Genomic DNA, 13,826 nt, shown 5'->3' on the forward strand with positions numbered 1-13,826 from the left:
GAGGAAAGAACAATAGTACAGGGGAATCTATGAGCAGAACCTGGTCCATGTATCCAGCCCCTGTATTCTCCAAGGAAGGGTTAGTGTCAGTGAGCTTAGTAGTGAGGTGTATGCAGGATGCAGGGAATATTAGTGCCAGGCAGGCTGGGGGGACAAGCACAATGGTACAGGGGGATCTATGAGCAGAACCTGGTCCATGTCTCCAGCCCCTGTATTCTCCAAGGAAGGGTTAGTGTCAGTGAGCTTAGTAGTGAGGTGTATGCAGGATGCAGGGAATATTAGTGCCAGGCAGGCTGGGGGGACAAGCACAATGGTACAGGGGGATCTATGAGCAGAACCTGGTCCATGTCTCCAGCCCCTGTATTCTCCAAGGAAGGGTTAGTGTCAGTGAGCTTAGTAGTGAGGTGTATGCAGGATGCAGGGGATATTAGTGCCAGGCAGGCTGGGGGGACAAGTACAATGGTACAGGGGGATCTATGAGCAGAACCTGGTCCATGTCTCCAGCCCCTGTATTCTCCAAGGAAGGGTTAGTGTCAGTGCAGAGCCCAGCAGTGAGGTGTATGCAGGATGTAGGGGATATTAGTGCCAGGCAGGCTGGGGGTCTCCAGGGATGGGGGGATAGTAGATTGATACAGGGGGATCTGTGAGCAGAACCTGCGCTGGTCCATGTCTCTCCAGCCCCTGTATTCTCCAAGGGTTAGTGTCAGTAGAGAGCCCAGTGGAGCTGCAGCAGAGAGGAAGGCAGCATACACACAGCATAGGCTACTTACAGTTCAGGTGAGCCCCTCTCCTCCGCTCTCTCCTCTGCTGCACAAGATTTTTCTATACATTTTCTTCAAGATACACTTAAACAAGTGGGAATTTTGCATCCTACTGCACCATTTTATACATGATGAGCCGTCAGTAATGGGATTATTAAACAAAAACCGTCTCAGGCGCTGGCGTTAACCTTTTTTTTTAAATGGCTAATTAGGTTTTGCACAGAAAAATTAGATTTAACATTGCTTACATTGCCTGCATTTTCAGTGGCTGCAACAATAATGGAAGAAAGAATGCGGGATGCACTCTAAGAGATAATACGGAATTAACTCTTTTAACACATATCACATGCTTCATGTACTATTTGGTAAGAAGAGAATATTTCCATGATCAAATAATATATACATAAAAACTAATTACATCGCATTGCTGACTAGTGCAATTAGGTTACTGAAGGATAGATAAAAAGGATGCGTGTGCCCTCTGCTGGTGGGTGTGGGGTACAGCATATGATGAATGACGTACCCTCTCACAAGCCGAATCCTACGGCTGGACTGAGATAGTTGAGCTCCTTTGTCTTGTTCAAATTAAATATTGTATCGCCCAACTAATCTGAAATATATGTACTAAACCAAGACCCCTTGTTAGTGATTATTATTGTATCTCTATTTTGTTACCAATCTTATTCCGAAGTATGATATTATATGTATACATTTGGACAGGGAAAACGGACACTAAATGTCAATTGCATCTCTTTAAAACAAACAACAACAAAAAAGGTTGTGGGCAAAAGAAGTCTGAACTCAGAAACTTCCTGTCTTCTCTACAATATATACAACAGCACCATAAGCTTTAAAACTAAAAACATTTCTTTGTTACAGCTGATTAAAATCCCAAAATTAATCTGCACTGTCTACTTCCTGATTGATGGAAGCAGACATATTGTTAACATCCTGTGCTTTCAAGTGAGCTTATCTGCCATCTCTGCCGTGGCAGTCATGTGACACAGGGGAGAGATCAAATTACAACTTGTGATTAGGCACAGATGAGGGATAATTAGACAGGCTAAACTCTCTAAGGGCTGGTACACACCGAACGAGTTTTTAGGCTTTACGCTAGGGTAATGTATTTCAATGGGGTGGGTCACACCAGAGAGGGAGGCGTTTTGCTTAAACGCATACTCCCGGGGTGAGGCATTTTTTGGATTGCGGAGGCGTTTCTGCCTCCAATGTAAAGTATAGGAAATACGCAAACCGCTCTGAAACACGCCAGTTCAGAGCTGTTTTGCAGTCGTTTTTGTTACAGAAGCTGTTCAGTAACAATATCTGAATTCTGCTGCACAAAAACCGCTACCCAAAACCGCAAAATGCTACCTGAAACGCTTCAGAAAAATAAGAAAAGGCGTTTCAAAATCTGCTGGCATTTTGCGGATCTGCTAGCGGGTTTTGGTGTGCACCAGGCCTAAATGCATACTGGGTGCATTTCTGTATGTTTTCCTTCTGTCCTGTGCAAGAGTTCAGGTCCATTTTAAAGGACACCTGAACTGTGAAGGATACATTTCCAGCAGCAGGGTTTATAGAGTATGAAGGGAAGCCTGCCAATCTCCACATCAATACAGTGAGCAGTGGGGGTCAGGTGACCATGCTGCTTATCGATAAGTGTATACAGTATATTGTCGTAGGGGGGATATAAGGGTGAGGAAGATTGAAGGATAGAAACAGGCTTAAAGTGTACTTGAGGCGATATGTGACATGAAGATATAAACGTGTATGTACAGTACAAAACATATTCATAACCAGGTTGTTTTACTTGTTTTATTTTGCTGCCTGAAAGAGTTAATTTCTAGGCATGGAAAAGACAGCTTCTGTCTTATCGGGAATATAGTAAACATCACTGATAAGCAAATTACAGCCATAAAAGTTTTCCTGGCAGAATTCAACTTCTGAGCTCAGTAGAGAGATATAAAAAGGTCAAAAGTTCATGTATTTTAAGTCTGGGACACTTAATAGGCTGCCACTGATTAGAGACAGTAAAATATTCAACTTACTTTGCAAATGTTTAAATATGAAAGAAAACCCTGGGATACTTAAAAAAAAGTCATCCTGCCTGGTGAGGGGTTGTTGTCTAAATGGACAACTGATGTGCAGGGTGATGACCATGTTTCCCCCATTATACACATTTTAACTGAAAGCTTTTTCACAATGCATTGCTATGGAACGTTAAAACGCATCAGTTTACCAGCGTATAATGTAAAAGATAGGAATATTTATTATAGCATTTGATGGTTTCACTGCTGCCTGTCACCGTTTCACTGTTGTCTACTCATGTTTGGTCCACTCATAAAAGACTAAAGATTACTCTGCATAATGCGATTGGAAGGATCTGATTGCATTACACTCCCCATGTCACATGATGCAGCGTAACCAATGATGTTGCGAGGAACTTCTAGGGTATCCATGTCAGCAAAGGGTAGAGCAGCAGAAGGGACTGTGCTCAGCAGCTGTATGCTGTGTAGTGAGATCTCCTACGCGGTCACAGGGACATCAGCAGCAGAAGAGGATATAAAAAATTACATACAGTGATATTGTTTAAAGACACGAGAGTAAAAAAAAAATGGCCATAAACTGTCACTAATCTTTTAGTATTCCTCACTATGGTCCGCTATGACCTGGTGACATTAGCTCAAAACAGCTGATTTTACCGATCACCTTCCCAAGTTACAATTCACTAAACCTATTAACGCACAGAAAATCACAGTTCCCGACGAGTGAGGTAAATCACCTCAGGAAATGTCAATTCACAAGGATTTCCGTACTTCATTTACCGGCCAAAAGTGTTCGGTAATTTTCTCTAGCCCCTCTGAGCCACACACGCAGTTTCCTGCCTGCCTGCTGCCCTGCTAGAAGGCTGGTAAATTACTGAACTTTTGCCTCATGGGGGAAAACCTTTGTGAATTTGGAAAACAAAGTGTAAAATGCCGCATGAGTTATTTTACCTCCAAAATTATTTCACCAAACTGCTTATTGTGATTAGAGCCCAATGCTATTTAACTTTGACCGAAAAATAAAAAGGACTAAAATGAGCAAGAAATGATATTAAAAATACAAAGCGTTCTCTTTTAATGCCGTGGGTAAAAACACTAGTTATCAGAAGTACAGGTTAGAGCCGTCTGTATTTTCTCTAGGCGTTTGTGTAGGTTAGTTGTGGAATCCTTGCTTTGCAGAGCTGCCAGTATATCCCTGTGGGGAGCATGCATTGTATGTACCTCACAGTTTCATGTATTCTTCAGGCCAGCAGGACTGGTGAGTATCAGAGCAAAGCCTTGTGCACTTTTATTGACACTCTCTCCACTTCTGACAAATTGTGATCATGACACCATTTGCTCTATAATGTACCCACTGCTGTTAGATCAGGCTTAGCAAGGCAATGCAGTGTATGAATGATGCCAGTGGGGTCTTTCAGTAGCAGGACCACTCTGGAGGCTGAAATAGCAGGGAAGATGTTATGGCAGTAGATAAAAGCCTCACTCATCCTGAATCATCACCAAACCTACCACTAATTCTTAAACTGAATTCACTGACTTGTTAACTTTTTAATTGTTTTCTTTACGCCATAGAAACCGATTAGAAAAATATTTCTGAGAAGTAAAAAGCAATTTTAGCCCACAAATGATCATTATTTCCTGCTACTTTATACATAGTTTTATTATATCTATTAAGACTTAAAGAGGTCTTGCAAGAACATATAGTAACATTTAGTACATTATTCAGGATACCCAATTTTACATATATTATCCTGGTTTCAGCATCAGAAACATCTCCTATATGTATATATTGCTGTACAGTATATTGTTATGTTGCCCCACCCTCCCAACGATGTTAAGCCTTGGCTATTTAGTTCATCAACATTTTGCCCCAGAGCACTCTGGGAGACCAGGGCCCATATGCAATTCACTTTTTCACCTGAGTTTTCTCCTTGGTGATAATTTTTCAACTTCTCTTTAAAATAATTTTTCAGCATTTAAAAATTTAAAAAATTACCAAACGTAGTAGAAAAAGCACTATCAAAATTATTTTGTGCATTATCTTGCTTGTTGGGGGTTTAAAAGGCATTTTATTGACAAGTATTAAAATATCCAGTTGTAGAAAACTAAGGAGAAAAAGTGAATTGCACATGGGCCCAGGTGTTGTTTCTGGTCAGTTTGGAACGCACAATAAGCAAACGTTCCACACTGATACTCTTTGCCAGCAGTCAAGAAGACCTTTGATAAATCTAAGAATGTAAATTAAGTAGAGGAAAGCTTTTACAATGGGCACACATTGACTCATTTATAAATGAATATTGTAATACATAAGCAATTTTAATCATAAAGTTACATTCAGTAAAGTTGCTCTGTAAAACGAAGTACAGCAGTTGGGATCAATTCACAAAGTATTGCAGCATGAGATAAAGCAAAGAACAAGAGATTTTACCAATCATCTTCTCAAATGTCAATTCACAAAAACTATTACCACGTAGAAAACTAAAATTACAGGCTTGTGAGATAAATACCTCTTAAATGTCAATTCATAATGGATAACATGCAGTAAAACAAGTGAGATGTGTGGTATTTTATCTCCAACTTGCTTGAAGCTGTCGGTAGCAGGGGAGCCTCTAGGCATAGGCAGTACAGGCCATTGCCTGGAGTGCCATTACTCCTGGGGGGCGCCATGTTGCGGGATTAAGCCACGCCCAAAATTAAGACCCACCCCCATGACTAAGCCCCGCCCCGTGGTTATTCTATTACTTACTTCTGCTGCATCTACTTAGCGTAAGTTGCAAGCAATTGCCACCTCTTTGCCTTGTGCATCCTTCTTTCCCCCTTTGTGCCTCATTCTGTCCCTTTTGTGCCTCCTTTTGTTTCCTTGTGCCGCCTTTAGTCCCTTGTGCCTTGTCTGACCCCGTTTGTCCTTCTTTCTCCGATTGTTCCTCCTTCTGTCTCCTTGTGCCTCCTTCTGTCGACCTGTGCCACCTCTGCCTCCTTCTGTGCCCCTTTGTGCCTCCTTCTATCCCCCTGTGCCTCCTTATGTCCTTTTGCCTTTATTTGTCCTCTTGTGCTACCTATGCCCCCTGTTCCTCCTTCAGTCCCACTCTGCCTTCTTCTGTCCTCCTGTGCCTCCTTCTGTCTCCCTTTGTGCCTCCTTCTGTCTCCATGTGCCTTTTCAGTCCCCATGTGCCACCTCTGTCCCCTGCACCTTCCTCTGTCCCCCTTTGCCTCCTTCTGTCTCCCTGTGCCTCCTTACATCCCCCTCTGCCGTCTTCTGTCCTTCTTTTGTGCCTCTTTCAGTTCCCCTTTGTGCATACTTCTGCCCCCTTTGTGCCTCCTACTGTCTCCCAGTGCTTCCTTCTGCCCCCTTTGTGCTTTTTTCTGTCCCCCATTGTGCCTCCTTCGGTCCCCTGTGTGCCTCCTTCAGCCACCACAACTTTTTTAAGCAATGGGCACCATGGGGTGGGGGGGGGGGGGGGTGTTGCCAAAAGTTTTCACGCCTGGAGTGACAAAATGGCTAGAGGCTCCCCTGGTCGGTAGGATAACAAACAGCCATTTGTAAGGTTACAGAAGAAAGAGAGAGAAGGAGACATGGGGTAGGAAAAAGAGGAAAGCGGATTAAACTATGAGAAACTAAGTTAATGAAAACATTGTTTTTCTTATTTCACTTGTAAAACACAAATCTACAAATTGTAGACTACAATATTATTGTGCAAGTAATTTAAATAAGTTAATTAGATGATAATAGTTTTGAACTTATACAAATGTTATGTTAATTTTATACATCTTGGAGTTGCACTTTACTTTTCAGTGTGATAAGAAAAATGCTATCCAAGGGACATGTAGAATACCACATTTATGTAACATATGTCAGCACAAGATACACATACACATTCCATGCAGATAGACCCTTGGCCAAGATTCACACTTGCTGCAAGGCAAAAGTGTTGACGACTGTACTGTCTTCTATATTTGTAAACCCCTTAAATTAAGTGCATGGCGCTTAGAAATTCCTGTTTACACGCAAGGTGAAATTTCTAGACCTCCCCGCCCTACACCTGACAATTCGGAATCAGAATCAGGTTTATTTCGCAAAGTACAGAGGGTAGTACATGGAATTATTTTTGGCACAGAGAGGCTCAGCAGTCCAGGACAGTAGAAGATAAAGACATACATTGTAGTATGAAGGAGGTAGTTATAGTACAAGGGGGGGAAACAGAGTATACAGCCTAGGTGGCAGATATGGGGCACCATGGCAGGTTGGGGCACTAGTTCATGGGGAGCATAGATTCAGGATTTGAACAGCTTGGGGAAAGAAGGAGCTTCTGTGTCTAGTTTTGGTGACCCTTATCAGTGATGGGAGAGGTTCAAGGAAGTGGTTGCCCGGTGAGAGGAGTCTTTTGCTATCCTGATGGACCCAGAGCGAAGTCTGGTGGAGTGTTGGGAGAGGGGTACCAAGGATACTTTCTGCTGCATTTATGATTCTCTGTAGCTTGTATCTGTCGCTCGCGGAAGCCCTTGTGTACCATACAATGAAGAAAGATCATAGAATTGACTCGATGGTCTCAGAGTAGAAGCAAGTCATGAGCTCCGGAAAACTTTCCAAACTTTTTCAACTGCTGCAGGAAGAACTGTCATTGTTTAATGCCTGTTTTTCAGTCTGCTGTACTGACTCTTAAGGTGGCCACACACCATACAATTAAAAGATCCAAATTTTCACCAATTTGATAATTTCAATTGGTTGTCCCCCTTTTCTTTTCTTTTTTTTTTGGGGGAGATTGGACATGTTGGAAATTTCAGACCAACTTGATCAATAATTGTATGGTGTGTGATGTCAATTACCTGATGTACAGTTCCATTCAATTTTTTCTGAACTTTCTATTATTTTATTCATGATTGGGGAAAAATTGAAAATAGGTGTGTGGTACATTGGTCAGATGTTTTAATCAGTCAGAAAAAATTGATTGCTATTCTTGAATTGAACACATATTTAAAAAAAATTGTATGGTGTGTGGCCGTCTTTACACGTACACTGCAGTACGTGAAGAAGGGAGTCTGACAAGTACAAACATTCCAGTAATGCAGATCTCCAGATTCACAGATGATAAAGATTACGGAATATACATCAAACCTTGTAAAGATGAAATTCCTTAACATAACCCCCCCCCCCCCCCCAAAAAAAAAGAGAACAACCTTCAATCCCACTGCCTGAAAAAACAATAGACATGTCAGCCTCCCATAGTGCAGTGCATCTGAATATTAGTGCCTTTTTTCAAGACATTCTGGGGGATGGGAGAGGCTTGATTTCAGACAGACCTCATTTCCTGCACTATACTCTGAGCTCTGTATTAGAAAGCAGCACTATTTCTGAGGTGATATAGATGTGTTATCAGGGGCGTAGCAATAGGGGGTGCAGAGGTAGCGACCGCATCGGGGCCCCAAAAGGGCTTTCCTCAGCTGCACTATTAGCTCTCTATTGGTCCTGTGCTCATAATAATCACTTCTATAGATACCTTGAATAGTGGTAATCATTAACAAACTGCTCCCCATCCCCTTCTTGCACCTCTGACACTGTAGTTGCCATTGGCAGGTTTTGCCACTGTGTGTTATTACTACTGTTGTGTTTTTATTAATTTATCTTCTATGCCAGTGCACAATTAAGATGGTACACACAGAACACACACAAACAAGGAAAGTGGGCAAAATATTCAGTTCTGTAGACCTACTTGTAGATTGAACATTAAACTGACAGGCAGCAGTACCAAGAAACAGTAGGAAAGAGAGCCATGCACATACAAGCTTACAGTCTAAGGGAATGAGGCCTAGTACACATGGGCTGATCAATGGCCAGACTTTCATACAGTCAGTCTTCCTGATCGATGTCCTCATTGGTAATCAAATTGATGGGAGTGCCAAATCGATATCTAAATAATAATAGTATTTACTGCACAACAGGGGAGGGCCGAGGAAGAGGCGAGAGAGGCTCCAGCATCAGGGTGCAGCGTTGGAGGGGGCGCACAACCCACTCAGCTATCATTCCCCTATTGTGTTTGAAGCAGAGAGAAATAAGAAAAGGGGATACATGGCAGTGACTGCAAGCCAGATAACTAGAGATGAAGGTGTTGGGGTTGTTGAGGGCCAAGGGGCGCCTCTTAGTCTAATAGCAATCAGTGTATGACAGCTGGGGTGGGAGGGATGGAGGGGCGCACTTTGGTGTCTCAGCCTTGGGTGTTAGAGGGCCTTGTCCTGGCTCTGCTGCACAACATCTAGCTGTAAATTGAAAATGTATTTTTCATCCACTAGATTTTGCTTAGATGAGGTGCTTGAAGGATGTCTTCTAGAGTCATGTCACAGTGCCCCTATAGTCCATCTGATGTTGTCAAAACATCATCATCTAATGCCTCTACTGAACAAAATGCTAAAGGGGATCCAGCAAAAGTCCAATTTAGCAAAAAGCGGTCTCATTCTAGTGCAAAGAGAAAAGGTTTCGCCAATATTAGAGTCAATGAGGTATAATCATGGAGCAGTGGTAGAATTGCTGTGCACTGCTAGCGCATGGCAATTAATCCAGTTCTTATGCAAGTAACATATTCTGCATTACACAGATAGCATAAGCCTCACTATTTATACAATGTGCGCATTTCTTGTATAAAAAGGGCCGCAGTATTTGTGCATTAAGTACCAGTACAATTGCTGTGTGCTTCCTACACCCCAATGTGTCTGCGGGCTCCTTCACAAAATCCATCAGTGAATTATTCTGCAGTCATTATAGCGCTGTTCTACGAGGCAATAAATAAAATTCTGAAGATTACATAAAGTACTAACTGTGAAATCCGTGCCTCCACACATCTGTTTCCATTGTGGCTGCACGTGGACGTAAAGCTTAATTCACACAATTACTGTCAACTCTGCTGACTGGTTCCAAACATCAGCCGGCCTTTCTAAATGTTTCATCCAATTCAGCCAGGCATGCCGAAACTTTGACTTCTACGCCTTTAATTGACAGCATCCTTTCTTGTGCTGTTTAAATGTCCAGTGCGAAGGGGGCAGCTATCAGTGCCCCATTCACATCTCACTCTGTCCGGTAAGCAATGAGAGACAATGGGAGGAAGAGGACAAGCAATGAGCATGGCAAATGACAAGAGTGAGAAGAGAAGACAGCTTCTGACGCATCTGGCTTTTGCTACGTGTCTCACTGTGTTCTAAGGCTTTTGTACAGGGTATGAAACATTTAATGGATGGTGCTGCAGAGGTCTATTCAGTGGTTACGGTAAAGTCTTATATTCATGATGGTTTTAGATCCGTACTTAGGCCATGATCTTTCCCACTCTATAGGTTTAGAAGATCAAAGTAAAAGAGAAGACTGTTAGCAGTGGGGTCCCACAGGGGTCTGTTCTGGGTCCAGTGCTCTTCAATTTATTTATTAATGACCTAGTAGATGCAGTAGTGAGCAATGTTGCTATTTTTGCAGATGATACAAAATTGTGCAGAATCATTAACTCTCAGGAAGATAGTGTCATATTGCAACAGGATCTGGACAGGATGGCTATATGGGCACATACATGGCAGATGAAATTCAATGTTGACAAATGTAAGGTCATGCATTTTGGACGTACTAATGGTCTAGCACCATACAAAATAAATGGGATACAGTTGGGGACATCAAACTTGGAGAAGGACTTAGGAGTACTCATTGACAACAAGTTAAATAATCGTACTCAATGCCAAGCAGCTGCAGCTAAAGCTAACAAAATTTTGGGATGCATTAAAAGGGAAATAAAAACTCGAGATGCTAGCATAATATTGCCCCTGTTTAACTCTCTAGTAAGGCCACATCTGGAATATGGAATTCAGTTCTGGGCACCACATTACAAAAAAGATATTGCAGTTTTAGAGCAGGTGCAGAGACGAGCAACAAAATTGATGCGTGGGATGGAAGGTCTCACTTATCAAGAAAGGTTAGATAAACTGGGTTTATTTAGTCTAGAGAAAAGACGCCTTAGAGGGGATCTAATTAACATGTATAAATACATCAGAGGGCAATATAATACCTTGGCGGATGAGCTTTTTGTCCCTAGGCCTTCTCAAAGGACTAGAGGACATGATCTGCGCATGGAGGAAAAACGTTTTAGCCATTTATTTAGGAAAGGGTTCTTTACAGTAAGAGTGATTAAGATGTGGAATGCATTGCCACAGGAAGTCGTTATGGCAAACTCTATACCTGCATTTAAAGGGGGCTTAGATGCTTTCCTTGCGTTGAAAGACATCCATGGCTACAATTACTAGGTAATGCCTAATGATGTTGATCCAGGGATTTTATCTGATTGCCATCTGGAGTCGGGAAGGAATTTTTCCCTTTAGGGGCTAATTGGACCATGCCTTGTAAGGGTTTTTTCGCCTTCCTCTGGATCAACAGGGATATGTGAGGGAGCAGGCTGGTGTTGTACTTTATACTGGTTGAACTCGATGGACGTATGTCTTTTTTCAACCAAAATAACTATGTAACTATGTAACTATGAGAATGGACTTGTGTGACCACAATACAGATCGCCATGCTCAAGATGTCTTATATGGTTTTTAAAGAAAACCAGAGCTGAACTAACAAGGAGGGGGGGGGGGCAGGCATGTACTGCAAGCTGTCCCGATGCACACCGCTTTCCTCTGTCCCCCTACTTTCCTACCTAAATGCCCCCAGGCAGCCTCTTCCAGGTAGGGTGGGTTGGGCAATAGTGCACAGGCGTTAGCCGGCTGCTCACATCCTAGATCGCGCGCCTGCACCCAGGAGCACTCTGAGCATGTGCAGTGCGCTCCCAGCCGCGCATTGTAGGACGCGCACAGTCAGACCAACGCCTGCTCACTAATGCCCAACACGCCCGATCTGGAAGAGGCTGCCGGGGGGGATTTAGGTAGGAGGGGGACAGAAGAGAGTAAATATGTTTCTCCTACTTAGTTCAGCTCTGGTGTCCATTAAAGCAAACCTGAAGTGAAAATAAACATATGAGATAACGATTTGTATATGTAGTAAAGCTAAGACATAGAACATTAGTAGCAAAAAAAAAAGTCTCATTGCTTCCAGTACAAGAAGAGTTGAAAAACTTCAGTTGTTATCTATGCTAAAGAGCTTCTCTGAACGTTTCGACCTACTGGGTCTAATACAGTCCGGTTTTCTGATGCACTTAAACAGCCAACAGTGAGAGACAGCTTGAGATAAGGTTTTACGGCAGGAAAGTTCAAAGGCTCATGATTTCTGCTTTGTTTTATAGCATAAAAAACTGTAACTGTGGTTTTAAAACTGTAACGGTATGATGCAATGTTATAAACAAAGCTAATAAAAATATGAAACTCTTTTCTTCGCTACTATGTTCTATTACTTATCCATACTACACATACACTTCATTATAGCAGAAGATCTTTTTCACTTCAGGCATGCTTTAAATTCCAGCTACCCTTGAAGCTGTGTTTTCCCTATTGTGGATTTGCTTGAAGCGATTTGTCTTGTTTTACTGGCAATATCACAGAAAATATGCCTCGTTTCTCATTTTAGTCAATAGTAATGTGAAAGGAGCTTTGGCTAGTAGGCTTGAGCCAGTCCATGCACAAGATCAATTTCATAATACAAAAAAACATAAACTAGTTGCATCTTTTTGAGCTTGTCAGTCTATACCATTATAGTGGTCCTCAGCCCGCTTATTGATGCCAATTACTTCATAAGCTATGATGCTGTAGAAAGGTCTTCTCCAGGCGCAGCCTGAGTGTATTCAAGGAGCACTATGATAAAAACTGTAAAATTCCCAAAACATACAGTGTTTACACACACATACAGTAGAGCCTCGGTTATCCGGTACTGACAGGGATCAGCTGATGCCGGATAAGTGTGCTTTCTGGTTGCTTGAGACTAAATGTTAAAAATAGGCCTAGCTAATTCAGTACTATAACCCACACTATATAAATACCATGAACTAGTTGCAGCAGCTCTTTTTTTATCAGTTCAAGCAGCAGTCAGGGCCAGTGCTAGACTTTTTGCTGCCTGAGGCAAACTTGTGAGCATGCACACCCCCTCCCTTCCCGATTTGGAATGATCGCACAGCACCTGACAATTTAGTCTGATTCATTTAATGTTCTCACATGACATTCTGCAGCTCAACACAAAAGCACACTGGCTGGCTGTGAGTCTGAGACAAACAAACTGCTCAGTCTCAGTCACCCCATTCCTCCTCAGTCAGGAAAGCAGGGCCACCTCCTCCCCTTCTGCTGTGCAATTCAAATGAAACACTGCTGGTCTCCTGCCTCCCCCTCCTCACTCACTGTCAGCCTCCTCACACAGCACAACAAGCTGCTTTTCCCCAATGATGACCTCTTCACCTCACTCTACTCTACCTTCTCCTTATACTCTGATTGCATGCAGTTAGTATAAACACACTGCCCCTGATGCAAATGTTTCACCTTGCTTCATGAGAGAACCAGCCCTGGCAGCAGTAAGCCTCTTAGACAAACAGTAATAACCTGGAGGGACCCCAGGAGGGTGGAAGTAGTGTTGAATGCCACAGCAGTTCCAGAGTCTAATGGCCTTTGTCATGTAGTGTAACACAGTATACTGTACTGTTACTTTTCAGCCCCCTTATCAGGAGCCCAGGACAGTGGGAGCAGTGAGGAGAGCATTTAAAGGACCCCAGGACAGTGGGAGCAGTGAGGAGAGCATTTAAAGGACCCCAGTACAGTGGAAGCACTGTTTATTTATTATAGAGATAAAGTGAAATATTATATTAGTATGAATGGTAGAGAGAAACAGAACATTTACCGAAAGGGATACCTGTAGTATAAGCTGGCCTTCATAAGATGTTACAGAATTCAATTATCAAGATTGGTGGAAAGCATCACCTTGGAATTGCTTATCCCTGCATCCAGCAAGTAACACCAATTATTTCACTACACTACCGAACGTCCTGTGAAAACGAGGGCAAAGATGATTAGAGTTTTGCTTACAAGGAAAACAGAATGTTTTAAAGGAAAGCGGAGAGGAAATTTACTAAAACATTTATAT

The 13,826-nt window shown here is 42.4% G+C and overlaps 1 long non-coding RNA gene across 3 annotated transcripts in view; it reads right to left on the reverse strand.

The window, feature by feature from the left end:
• The window catches only part of LOC137546123 (uncharacterized), a 125,062-nt gene that overhangs the window by 44,041 nt on the left and 67,195 nt on the right, over positions 1–13,826 (reverse strand). Inside the window, exons 5-6 of one of the 3 annotated variants that reach the window (XR_011026181.1) lie at positions 13,664–13,728; positions 3,932–4,241 (exon numbers count right to left, since the gene is read on the reverse strand). This is a non-coding gene — a long non-coding RNA (uncharacterized lncRNA). Of the gene's footprint in view, positions 1–3,931; positions 4,242–13,595; positions 13,729–13,826 lie in introns of those variants that run through there. The other 2 variants (XR_011026180.1, XR_011026182.1) reach the window with 2 other exon arrangements.

Source organism: Hyperolius riggenbachi, chromosome 1 (assembly GCF_040937935.1).
Source record: "Hyperolius riggenbachi isolate aHypRig1 chromosome 1, aHypRig1.pri, whole genome shotgun sequence".
NCBI lineage: Eukaryota > Metazoa > Chordata > Amphibia > Anura > Hyperoliidae > Hyperolius > Hyperolius riggenbachi.